The sequence below is a fragment of the Saccopteryx bilineata genome, chromosome 5 (genome assembly GCF_036850765.1).
Source record: "Saccopteryx bilineata isolate mSacBil1 chromosome 5, mSacBil1_pri_phased_curated, whole genome shotgun sequence".
Lineage (NCBI taxonomy): Eukaryota > Metazoa > Chordata > Mammalia > Chiroptera > Emballonuridae > Saccopteryx > Saccopteryx bilineata.
The window spans coordinates 122,215,812-122,229,652 of NC_089494.1; positions in this window are offsets into that span (position 1 = coordinate 122,215,812).

Sequence of the window (13,841 nt, forward strand, 5' to 3'; positions counted from 1 at the left end):
GTGCATATCTTCTTTTGAATCAATGATTTGGTATTCTTAGGATATATTCCTAAAAGTGAGATAGCTGGGTCAAAAGGCAGTTCAATTTTTAATATTTTGAGGAAACTTCATACTGTTCTACACACTGTTTGCACAAGTCTGCATCCTAAAAAATCATTATTTTAAACTATTATATCTGGTCGTTTGGTTACTTCCATTTCCTTTAGTTCTTTTTCTGGGGATTTCTCTTGTTGATTCACTTGGGTCACATTTCTTTGTCTACCTGTTTTGTCTGTGCTTTAAGTAGTGCTGCCTGATTTTGAATTTTTTGTGGTGTCTTTATGAAAAAGATGGTCTTAGTGATACTGACCTCCAGGCCACCTGTATTCTTTCTTCTAGGAATGATTCTTGGGGGTACTGATTTCCCTCATGTTGTCTATGAGTACTGAATGTACTCGGTCCTTTCATGGTTATGGTTATTCCTTTAGGCTGGTTGGCTCTAAGGGTCAACTTTGATCATGTGTATTAAACACTGTGCAATGTTTGTCTTGTTGGGCATATTTATTCTTCATAGTGTCTACTGCCTGCTAGACTTCTCCTTTGAATGTGCTGCTTGTGTAGCTAGCTGAATCTAGGGTTGGTGCTGTCTGCCACCCACATCTAGTTTTGTTGGTTCTAGATCTTCTTGTGTTGGTGTCAGCTGTTGTTTGTAACTCACTATAGGCTACTTGTTTGTAACTATTTCATTTTTCCTGTTTGTGTCAGCATTTTTTTATAAATTTTTATTAATTTTAATGGGATGACATCAAAAAATTAGGGTATATGTGTTCAAAGAAAACATCTCCAGGTTACTTGTCATTAAATTATGTTGCATACCCATCACCCAAAGTCAGATGGTCCTCCATTATCTTCTGTCTGGTTTTCTTTGTGACCCTCCTCCTCCCCCTCCCCTTCTCTCTTCCTCTCCTCTGCCCATATAACCATGACACTCTTGTCCATGTCTCTTAGTCTTGTTTTTATGTCCCATCTATGTATGGAATCATGCAGTTCTTAGTTTTTTCTGATTTACTTATTTCACTCTGTATAATGTTATCAAGATTCATCCATTTTGTTGTAAATGATCCAATGTCATCATTTCTTATGGCTGAGTAGTATCATTTCCCATTTAGTTGGCTGTCTGTTTATTTTGTTGTCAGTTTTTCTTGCTGAGCAAAAACTTCTTAGTCTGATGTAATCCCATTCATTTATCTTTGCCTTCACTTCTCTTGCCTTTGGAGTCAAATTTATAAAATTCTCTTTAAAACCAAGGTCCATGAGTTTAGTACCTATGTTTTCTTCTAAGTACTTTATTGTTTCAAGTCTTATATTTAGGTCTTTAATCCCTTTTGAATTAATTTTAGTACAAGGGGACAAACTGTAGTCAAGTTTAATTCTTTTGCATGTGGCTTTCTAGTTTTTCCAGCACCATTTGTTAAAGAGGCTTTCTTTTCTCCATTGTGTGTTGTTGGCCCCTTTATCAAAAATTATTTGACCATATATGTGTGGTTTTATTTCTGAACTTTCTATTCTGTTCCATTGGTCTGAGTGTCTATTTTTCTGCCAATACCATGTTTTTTTTTATTGTCATGACTCTATAATATAATTTGAAGTCAGGTATTGTAATGCCCCCAGCTTTATTTTTTTTTCCTTAGTATTGCATTAAAAAATGAGTAGGTCAAAGAAGAAATAAGCACAGAGATCAAAAGATATATACAGACAAATGAAAATGACAATACAACATATCAGAATCTCTGGGATGCAGTAAAAGCAGTAATAAGAGGGAAGTTCATATCACTTCAGGCCTATATGGACAAACAAGAGAGAGCCCAAGTAAACCACTTAACTTTACACCTTAAGGAACTAGAAAAAGAAGAACAAAGACAACCCAAAACCAGCCAAAGAAAGGAAATAATAAAAATTAAAGCAGAAATAAATGAAATAGAGAACAGAAAAACTATAGAAAAAATTAATAAACAAGGAGCTACTTCTTTGAAAATATCAACAAAATTGAAAACCCTTGGCAAGACTCACCAAGAAAAAAAGAGAAAGCACTCATATAAACAAAATCCAAAATAAAAGAGGAGAAATCACCATAGACAACATAAATATAAAAAGAATTATTGTAGAATACTACGAAAATCTATATGCCACCAAATTCAACAATCTAGAAGAAATGGATAAATTTCTAGAACAATGCAACCTTCCTAGACTGAGTCATGAAGAAGCAGAAGCCTAAACAAACCAACTAGCAGGGAGGAAATAGAAAAAACTATTAAAAACTTCCCCCAAAATAAAAGTCCAGGCCCAGACAGCTATACTAGTGAATTCTCTCAAACATTCAAAGAAGACTTGGTTCCTATTCTACTCAAAGTCTTCCAAAAAATTGAAGAGGAAGCAATACTTCCAAACACATTTATGAGGCCAGCATAACCCTCATACCGAAACCTGGCAAGGACAGCACAAAAAATGAAAACTTCAGACCAATATCTCTAATGAATATAGATGCTAAAATACTAAACAAAATACTAGCAAATCGAATACAACAACATATTAAAAAATAATTCATTATAATAAAGTAGGATTCATCCCAGAATCTCAAGGATGGTTCAACATACGTAAAACGGTTAACGTAATACACCATATCAACAAAACAAAGAACAAAAACCACATGATCCTATCAATAGATGCAGAAAAGGCATTCAATAAAATACAACACAACTTTATGTTTAAAACACTCAACAAAATGGGTATAGAAGGAAAATATCTCAACATGATAAAGGCCATATATGATAAACCATCAGCTAACATCATATTAAATGGCACAAAACTGAGGACTTTCCCCCTTAAATCAGGAACAAGACAGAGTTGTCCACTCTCCCCACTGTTATTTAACGTGGTGCTAGAAGTTCTATCCTGAGTAATCAGACAAGAGAAAGAAATAAAATGCATTCATATTGGGAAAGAAGAAGTAAAGATTTCAATTTTTGTAGATGATATGATCCTATACATCGAAAACCCCAAAGACTCCACAAAAAGATTACTGGAAACAATAAACCAATACAGTAAGGTCACAGGATACAAAATTAATATACAAAAGTTCATAGCCTTTCTATATGCCAACAACAAAACATTAGAAAACAAACTCAAAAAAATCATCCCCTTCATGATTGCAACAACAACAAAAAAATACCTAGGAATAAACATAACAAAGAATGTAAAAGACCTATATAACAAAAACTACAAAGCATTGTGTGAAGGGAAATCAAAAAAGATACAATGAAATGGAAAAATATTCCTTGTTCTTGGATAGGAAGAATAAATATAATCAAAATGACCATATTATCCAAAGCAATATACAAATTTAATGCAATTCCCATCAAAGTTCCAATGACATTTTTTAAAAAATGTGTCTGCATTTTTTGTGCCTGGGGAATTGGGGATGTGCAAACCTGTGTATAAGGATCAGATTTCATATACTTAGAGAAGACAGCAGCTTTGTAAAAGCCCCAAGCTCTGTAAGATTTGCCTCCACTTTTCAGCTGCTCCACCTCTCTTATAGCTGTCTGGTCTTCCTACAGAGTCTTCTGTAGAAAAACTGTAGTCTGGGCCCAGACTGACCTCACCCAACCAACCACTCTTCAGGTTGCAAGCTTGATGGGTTAAGGCAGCTGAGGTTGGGATTAAAACATTAGTGGGACCCCTACTTTAGGGGTCTCTTGGTCAGGAGCTCAATATGGGGAATGTGGTTCCTACTCCAGAGCTTAATTCTTCAGTCACTGCTGGATACTCAAATTTTATTTTTCCCCAACAAAGTGAGTTGCAGGTTCAGATTGAAGTGGGGTTGACAGTCCCTTCTGCAAAAGTTCTTATAGCTGGTAAGACTCTGGTCTTAGGGAGGATGACTGAGAGAGCCCTCTCTTTGGGGTGACTGTGCCCCCAGAAAGTGGCTAAGCCCCTCAACCATATCCAACAATAGACTCACAGGAACCCACACTTAATGTCCATGCTTCAAGCCTCTGTCTCTTCCCCCAGTTGAATCTAGCCCAGCAAGGCAGGATATCCAGCACCCAAACTGGCTAACTGTAAAGCTCCACCCTATCCAATGCACATGTGTCAGTGCTGATCACAGAGAGCAGAACTCACCTCAGCTGGACCAAGTGTGAGGAGCCCTTCCTTTAAGTTCAATTCTAGCAAGGTTGTTAGGTACTGAATCAGTGATCTCTGCAACTGTCCACTGGATAGGCCAGCCCTGGCCCTTCCTGGCTGGAACCCAGTGCAGACCATTGAGAGACACTGCCCATGACTAGCCCTCAGCAACCTTCTGGGAGTTACAAGCAATCCAGAGATTGTGGCTACCTCTGCTGGGCCCAGGTGGACATGGAAATACCAAGCTGCCCACCTAGGCTGGCTTTTACTTACACTGGGCCTGGGGGAAGATCAACTTAAAAGGCCAAGGTTCCCTGAGTTCCACCTCCTGCAGCCTCTGTCTCCTGGCTGCTTGTTGGGCTGGACCACTGAAAAAATGTCTGCTAGAGTCTAGCACTTGCAGCAATTCAATATTTAGAAGGGTTGTGGGTATGGCTCCACCCCCAGCTCCAGGTGTCAGTCTGTCCAAACTTTTTTACAGACCTCAGGGGTATGGCCCCAGGAGTCTGGTGGTTGTGGCCTCTGAGTCCCAGAGTGGGGGGGGGGTAGGGATGGGGTTAAGGTGTGGATTCTGGCCTCAATACCAGAAAACTGAGTCACTGACTTCCCCCTGCCTCCTGGATTTTCAACAAGACTCAGTTCCATAACTGGAGCAGGAGAGACTCTGGAGTGTGGAGCATTTGATTTTCCCCTGTTGATGCCACATTAAGAGAACACTGCACCCAAGAAAGATGGTGACTGCGTACTGGAGAATGACTCAGCACACAGGTTCTTGTGGCCGTCCCCACAGTGTCTCTTGCTGGTCCTCCAACCTTATACTCTTCTCATGCAACTCTAGTCCTCTCAGCTCTCCCTCCACTGAAGCCCTGGGTGAGTGGCTGTGAACAAGATTTCTGTGAGGGCCCTTTAAGATGGAGCCTTCGTTTCCAAGATCCATCTCTTTTTTGCAGACAGAAACCCAGCTCTTTCACCCCCAAATGCTGTGTGGGCACGTGTTCTAGGCTCTGGGGCTCTAAGTTAGGGCTTTAAGCCTGGGGATGAGCATTCACACCTCTCAGGGTGACCCTCCCCACAGTGAGAGTCTCTTTAGACCCTCGGCAAAAGCTTGCTCCTGGGTGTGAGGCCGTTCCTTCCATGTTTCCGCTCTTCCTACCAGTCTCGGGGTGGCTTCTTTCTGTGATCCTTTGTTATAGACTTCTCTTAATTTCATCCAAAGTTGGTCTTTTAAGATGATTGTTCTTAAATTAAGTTGTAATCCAATTTGGTGTTGGGAGGTGGCAGTTGGAACATCCACCTACTTCATTGCCATCTTTGAATTCAAGTCTCTTGTTTTCTTTTTTTAAGTTAGGTAATGTCATTCCAGAATAAAGCCCTTTTGTGAAAAAGACATGTTTTCTGTCTCATTTTCTGTGTTTTTTTGGTCTTCCTCCTCCAATGTGGTTTGCTCTGTAGGCAATGGCTATCGGCTCTCAACACACTCTCTCCCATCTGGGAAATAGGTCTCACCAATGCCCTCACCAGTGATGTGGGGAGAGGGCAGACAGCTTGGGCAGTCCTGATCGCCATCGCCTTTATTTTCCACAGCACGACCCCTTCCCCAAAATAAGATATATTGGAAGATCAGTCTCCAATTCACTATCACAGATGTTTTTCCATTCTCTGCTTTATAAAAAGTTTCTTCTGGGGAAAAAAAGATCAAATTGGCTGAAAGTAAATTCCTATGGGTTTGAGGATGAGCTGGGTAGCAGGAACAGAATCACTTTCTTCTCCAGTGTTTTACTCTTTAATAATTCATGCAGATTTTACATTTTAGTGCCTAATGTATCTGCTTAATATAAAAATAATGATATAAAATACCTAGCAGTTGAATTAGTTGACTTTCTCTGCCTCTCCAAAAAAGTTTTAATCCAATCCAACTGGCTCTCTAAGAGGCTGCTGTGTTTCTGCTGTGCCATTCATCACTCACACCAGACAGCCCTCCATGCTCCGAACTCTCTCCATTCAGCCTCATCCCTCACTTCTCCATGCAGAACACACTTCAGTTGAACTTAACCAAGCTTTGTGCATGTCCCTGAGCCCAAGGCTGCAGAGTGCTTGCAACAAGAGTACATGCTGTCCTCAGGTTATGACACAGTTCCATTCCTACAACAGTGACATACCTGAATTTTGGTGTAAGTCAAAACACACCCTACCCTAAGTTACTTACTATCATAATGAAGTTGTAAAATCATAATCTAAAATATATAAACACAATGAAGCTAAAGAAAAAGGAAAAGGACATAAATATATGGTACCATACACTGTACTATATAGTAACAGAAAAAAAAATGAGTATAAAAAAAATTTCTTATCTTTGTTCCTGTTGTTGGCTTGCACACTGGAAAGGGCATTGCAAGGTGGCGGAGAGTGACCTATTGGGAGGAGGAAGCTGGAGATGCAAGAGAACCTGCAGAAGGTGCTGGAGATACTGGGTCAGCTGAATCAGGATTGTCTAAGCCTAGGAACATGCAGGAGATGCTGGAGATGACTCTACCTGCACTACAGGTGTTTCTTCTCGAGATGCAGCTGATGTAGAGGGGACAGGATATGTTGCAGGCCTCTCTACCTTCTTAAAGAATTGTTCCAGGCTAGTCTGAAAGGTTGATGACTTCTCTTACAAAATCTACCTATAGCATTGCAAGGCATCCATAACAGCTGAAACACTCACTTCTCAATTTCTTAGGTTTTTATGAGAGTGAGTGTCCTAAACTTGAAACGTTGTAAATCAAGACTGTCATAACCCAAGGACCCCCTGTACTCAACAGAACTGGGTCACAGAGCACAGGGCCATAGCTCTGAAATCAACTTGCCTTGGTCTACAGACTCCTCCCAGTTAGTGGTGACTTGATGTAGCAGGCACCCAGCACCTTTGTTCCTTCCCCATGGAAGAATTCATGATCCCTGGATGCTTTGTCTGCCATGAGGGGTCTAGCCTGCATGTGCTGCTGCCTCTGCCCTGAGATAAACCTTCACTGTTGTTACCTTCAGTGCTCACATCTACCTCAAACTAGTGGCATTCTACCAAGATCAGCACACAGCAGCCTAGAGATCAAATCCAGCCCACCACCTGTTCTTGTAAATAAAATTTTATTGGATTACAACAATGTCAATCATGTACATTCTGTCCATGACTGAGTAGTTTTAAAAGAGATTTCAGAGCCTTCAAATCCCAAAATATATACTATCTTCCCTTTTTAAAATCCTAGTATAACACCCACTATGATCCTAAAGTAGTAAATTTTTTTAAAATTAAAAAATTACATTCGTTGTTGCCTAAAGCCTTTGTTTTCCTATGAATTCTGGTCAAGTCTTTAGTTCAAGTTCCCCCAAATCATAAAGCTTCAGTTGTTTGATGCAATACTTAGGTTATTTTCAGGAGGCATTGAGCAACTGCAAGCCCACTTCCCTTTCCTGGTGCTCCTCAACCCTCTTTTTCAGCCCCAACCATCAGAGGAGTGCTCACGCCACATCATAGCCAGACCAATTGCCATCACATCCCTGTAGCCTTCGCCACTTCCCTCACCTTCCCGACCTTATCCCACATACACTCCTGCCAGATAGAATCAACCATTCCTTTTGAGGTGTCTTCAGAGCACATATACTCTCTAACAGCACCTATCTTATTATATTGTTTGTATATTTACTTTTACAATATGTATACATATCCTTTATCTATAATCTTTGAATCAGGACTGCATTTCATCCCCGGCTTGTCAAGAATTATGTGGAAACAAGTTCAAAAGGGAGGAAATCTTAGATAGTATCCCCATCAAATCCTCTCATTTTACAAATGAAAAAACTGAGGCCTAACATTGGAAGGCTGTGAGGAGTAGAGCAGAGACTGGCTAATCCTGCCTCTCTTGAGGGTGTCCCTCTACGGAGTTCCACACTCCTTCCCTAAAACCATGCAGGAGCACACAGAGACTCATGTGCATGTAAAATAGCCCTTCTTTATGATTGGAAGTCATTACTTTAAAGGTAGCAGCATTGGGAATCTCCTCCTTAAGTGGCACATCTATCCCCACTCCCAGGTGCCTGATCTCTGGAAGTCAGTGATGGGAGACAGCATGAAAGACACTGGAGTGCCCAGTGCACATGATGGACTAATGGGATACAAAATTAAACCCCTCTTTTTAGAAGCCATTTGTGTTTTAAACCAGATTATGAGTAAGCTAACACCATAGATAGTTAAAAAAATGCACCCAGACAGAGACATTATTGGACTCATTCAGGCCAACAGAGGAAAATGAGCTTTGTAATTAAAATTGTAATGTAATGAGCCGGCCACATCTGAGGGAGTGCAGGGTGTCCTTGGAGGTGGTTTCATGGTGTTGTGCAGTCACCACCGATGGGTTGGCAATGCCAATGCTTCTCTACAAGAATAGTTGACACATCTGGATTCAGCCCTGGGACCCAGGGCATTGTCCATCTTTCTGTGTGTTTCACACCAGGAGAGATCCTCCTCTTTCCTGTCCCTCATGACCGCTCACACTGAGCGGGCACACCTGTCTTTCTTTGTCTCCCCCTGGCTGGAAGGATATCAGGGCAGTTTTTACTCAGGTTAGATGTTAGTGAGAACTTTTTCTATGTCAGCACAGGGCTGGAAATCAAGTGGTGAATAAAACAGTTTCTTCCCTCGGAGCCTTCATGACATGGCCCTGCTGGTTCTGATGGAAGAACTGCAGGATCAGGCAGAGTCAGAGGGTATTCCAGAGAGGGCTCTCAGACTGTGCCACACAGAGAGCAGCTGTGTCAATTAGGAAGAGAACTGGTGTGGAAGCCCAAAGGCATGGCAGTAAATGCCAGCCTGCCAGCTGAAAGATCTGCAATGCCTTCACTGAGGAGCAGGACAAGGACCACACCACAGGAGCCAGTAGGGGAATGAGAGAAGCCAGTGTCTGCCCAACTGCAGCCCAGCAAGAAACAGCAGTTGGGACTGCTGTGTTTACCCTTGTGTACACAAAAGAATGTGAGGTAGCACAGAACTAGGGTGTGCAGGAAGCAGCCATGACCTGTAGAACCTGAAGAACAAAAAGAAAAGATTGAAGCTATCAGGACCTAGAAGTGTGGAGAAGATGGGACCTGTGAAGAAAGGAAACCTGTGAGGGGAGAAACCTGTGAGGGGAGGGGCCTGTGAGAGGAGTGACTTGTGAGGGGAGGGGCCTGTGAAAGGAGGGAACTGTGAGTGGAGGGGCCTGTGAGGAGAGGGGCCTATAAGAGGAGGGGCCTGTGAGAGGAGGGGCCTGTGAGAGGAGGGGCCTGTGAGAAAAGAGGCCTGTGAAAGGAGGGACCTGTAAGGGGAGGGGCCTGTAAGGGGAGGGGCCCATGTGGGGAGGGGTCTGTGAAAGGAGGGACCTGTGAGGGGAGGAACCTGTGAGGGAAGTGGCCTGTGAGAGGAGGAGCCTGTGAGACGATAGAGCTGTAAGGGGAGGGCCCTGTTAGGGGAGGTGCCTGTGAGAGGAGAGAGCTATGAGAAAAGAGAGCTGTGAGAGGAGGGGTCTGTGAAAGGAGGAACCTGTGAGGGGAAGGGCCTGTGAGAGGAGAGAGCTATGAGAGAAGATAACTGTGAGAGGAGGGGCCTGTGAGAGGAGGGGCCTGTGAGAAGAGGGACCTGTGAGGGGAGGAAGCTGTCCACCTTGCAGGAAGTTCTCAGGACTGCTGTGTTCTCCAGGCTAGTCCTGGGAGTACTGGAGAAGAGCTGTATAGTTGGGAACCCTGCACTTCCAGGTAAAGGAGCTTCACTTGGGTGATGCTCACAGCAACAGGGGGAAAACAGGGAGAAGAGGCAAGGCCCTTCTACCACCTTCTGCTTTCCCCTGCGTTTAGCACCTCCTCCTGGTAGAGCCTGAAGGGGAGCTGCTGGCAGTACTGAAGCATGGTTTGCAGAGACCCAGCCCCAACACCAAAGACAAGGGCTTTGGAGCTGAGAGATGAGAGCTTTCTAACTGGCATGCTCACTCTGTTCCAGGCCCTTGGACAAGAGCTTCAGACACTAGCTTCTCAGCACACCACAGAAATGGGTCTTCTTATTCCCCTTCTAAAATGAAGATATGTGTTAGAATCCATCAGAGTTCAAAAAGACCAGTGTAACAGGCTTTATTGAAAGGAAGAAAGGAACCCTGATGGGTTGACTCACATGGGAGAGTCACGTGCCAGGCACAGACTGGAACCAGTTTTAAGGGTTTTGGGGAGGAGGGGAGGAAGGGTCATGGGGCATTTAACCGTTTGGCTGCTGGACAAAAAATGTTCTTTTATGGAAGTTTGCCAGGACTTCTTGGCTTGTGATGTCAGACATTTCTTTGCATTTGGTCATCTGCTGCAAGCCCTGAAAGGAGACTTACTGGCAGGGTTAAAAAAATGAAACGTAAGATTTCTGACTATTTGATATACAAAAAAAAAAAGAAAGAGAGTGGTTCCTAGAGAGGCCTTAAAAGAAAAAGGACAGAGGTCATTATCTTCTGTAACTTCTTCCTGCTGAGTAGGTACAGTAAGGGGTTATGGCCTCTCTAAGGATTACTCTCAGTGAGGGATAGAGGGGTGTAGTGATGGTTTCTTGTTGGGTAGGGGTGTATTTATAGGGTTCCAGATTTTTTGTTTCATGAGGGCAGGTTTCAGGGTTGGAGTGTAGGGTGAGGTAAATTTTTCCAATTTTCTGATTGGTGAGGTCTGCATAAGGTTCTATAAGTAACTAGTGAACAAATGTAAGTTCTGTTTGCTTCTTGAATTTCAGGCTTTAGTTTTTTCCACAGGCTTGGGAAGTTCTCATCTATTATTTGTTTGAGTATGTTCTCCATTCCATTTTCTCTCTCTTCTCCCTCTGATATACCTATTATTCTTATGTTGTTCTTCTTGATGGAGTCAGATAATTCTTGTAGGGCTATCTCATTTTTTTAAATTTTTGAGTCTCTTTCTTCTTCTCTCTGTTGTGCCTCAAGTTGCTTGTCTTTAATTTCACTAATCCTCTCTTCTATCTGGCCTGTTCTATTAGCTAAGCTTGTTACCTCATTTTTCAGCTCGTGAATTGAGTTTTTCATCTCTGTTTGATTTGTTTTTATAGTTTCAATTTCCTTGGAAATATATTCTTTGTGTTCATTGAGTTGTTTTCTGAGCTCCCTAAATTGCCTTTCTGTGTTTTCTTGTATATCTCAGAGGATTTTTAGGATTTCTATCTTAAATTCTCTGTCATTTAGCTCCAAGGTTTCCAATATATTAAATTTATTCTCCATAGATTTTTCCTCATCTAGCTGTGTTACCTCTCTTTCTTTTGTATCCATGATATTCGATTTTCTCTTCCTTAATGGCATCTGAGGGTGGTTTTGTTGATAGTATTAATGAGATTTAATAAAGAATAAAAAGTTAAAAAAATAAAAAATCGAAAAGAGTTGTTTTTTTTAAAAAAAAATTAATAATGAAATAAAGAAAAATAAAATAAAATAAAAATTTTAAAAAAGGAAATTATTTCCCCCCTCCTTTTTTCCTCTCCTCTCCTCTCCCCTCTTTCTTGAGAAAATCTTGTGGTGAACTCTGAATTATAAGAAACAATGCCTGTAATGGAGGGCCTGAATTGGGGAAAAGTAATAAAGGGGCAAAAAAAAAAAAAGAAAGAAAAAAGAACAGGGTATGGACCCACAAAAAAGCAAATAAGGAAAAAATTTGGGTCAAGAATAAAATGATTTGCTTTTAGGTGTTGGTTGACTAAGAGTTATGATGAGAGGAATAAGAGGGAAATAGAAAAATGGGGGGACAAATTAAAAAATTACCATTGTATTTAGTAGAACAAGAACTAGATAAAATGGAGAGCCAGGGATGGGAGCACTGCTAGTGAGTTAAAAAGGTGAAGTAAAAACCCCCCAAAATGCCACAAACATAAGTTTGAGTCCCAGATAAGATAATTTGTTCATTATTGAGGTTTGAATGAGAGGAGATGTAAAGGAGAAAGGAAGAAACTAATATAGAGGGAGAAAAGAAAGAGAGAGAGAGAGAGAGAGAGAAAGAGGGAATCACTAAAAGAAGTAAAAAGAAAAAAGAGGAAGAGAGAGAGAGAGAGTTAAGGGTTTTGTAGTGCAACCCTCATAGAGAGAAAGGAAGAGGAAAGAAAAAATAATGAGAGATGTAACACTTATGGGTAGTGTAGTTCAAGGAGAGGAGAGAGTAAGACCAGCAGAGAGTTAATCGACCAAATTGGAGGAGGAAAAAGAAATATCAAGAATGAAGATAAGAGAAACAAACGAACAAATATAATAAAATGGGATAGGTTATAAAGTCTGCGGATTATTCTTGATTTTGAGAGGTTATCTTCTTGTTTTTTCTTTTCTCTCCCTCTTCCTGGTCGGTGACTCTGTACCTGGGTTCTTCCCCTTTGGCACGCTCAGGTAAAGGTTTGCAGTTGATAAGTCTCTATGGTGATGTCATGTATTGTGCTTTAGTCTCGTTGGCAGTCAAGGCTCATTAGCATTTATAGGCTCCACCAGTAAGAGAGTCCATGTTCCTGGAGCCTTTCTCCTAGTCTTTCCTTCCTCAATTAGTAGCCTGATAATCCAACTATGGGGTTGCTGCTGCCTCTGCCTGGATAGTAAGAGGCTCAAAGAGCTGGCAACTCCCCACTTTATTTCCACTCAGCACAGGTCTCTGGGTAAGGTTCAGTCAGTCAGAGCTAGCATAATCAGGTGGGGCTTCTGCCCACTTAAAGACCTCTGGCTCTGCCAGTCTGTCCAGTAACATGGGCAGGCACCCACTTCCGGGGTGCTTGGAGGAAACTCTCACTCACTATCTGTGCACGCAGACCAGGATATCAGGCTGACCGCCTCACCTTCTGAGTGAAACCCCCACCTGCATGGAAAAGTTCCAGCATTGGAATTAGTTCTCGCTCCCTTTCTTTGTGCAGCTTTCCCAGAGCGCTGGGGCAGCCCGGAGATTCTGCTTTTAGTCCACACAAAGGCCTCTGACTCTGCCTCTCTGTGGGATAACACAGGTGCCCACTCCCAGGGCTTTGGAAGGAATCTCTCGTCCACTATCTGCGCGCGCCGACCAGGGGATCGGGGAAAATGGCTGCCCCACTTATCTTTCTTTGTCTGGGTTTGGCGCCAGTGTTAGCTTGTATTGCCTGGGTTGCCACAGGAACAGTTTTTCCTCGGCTTGGATCTTTGTGCCACAGCCTGGTTTGGCTGTTTGTGCCACGGCCTGGATCTATTTACCCCCTTTGCTTGCCTCAGTTTCTATATTCTCAGTTCCCAGCGAAAGCCACCCTGTTTAGGTTAGTGAGGAAGGCGGAGCATTTCTTACTCCCTATTTCCTTTGGGGTTTGGTTATATATTTAGCCAATTTTTCACTCCACCATACCTTCGGGTGTATTGCGAAACATCTGGAGGCTCCAAGGATAGGTTTTTCTGTTTCTATTTGAAGATCTTTTTGAGTTTTAGGGGAGATTTATCGGTATCGCTTCCTACCCCGCCATTACTCTGACGTCATCTCTCTCTTTCCATTCTTGAAGCAGGACCCTGATGGAATCCTATGAAGCCCTTTAGGGCACTAGAGTCTTTAAGAGTGTATGCCAAAAGCTGGTATTTCCTGACTTCTTTAAGGCCTTATTTGCCTTTTCTGTTACTCTCTTGGCCATTATAGACCTTAAAAGCCATGCT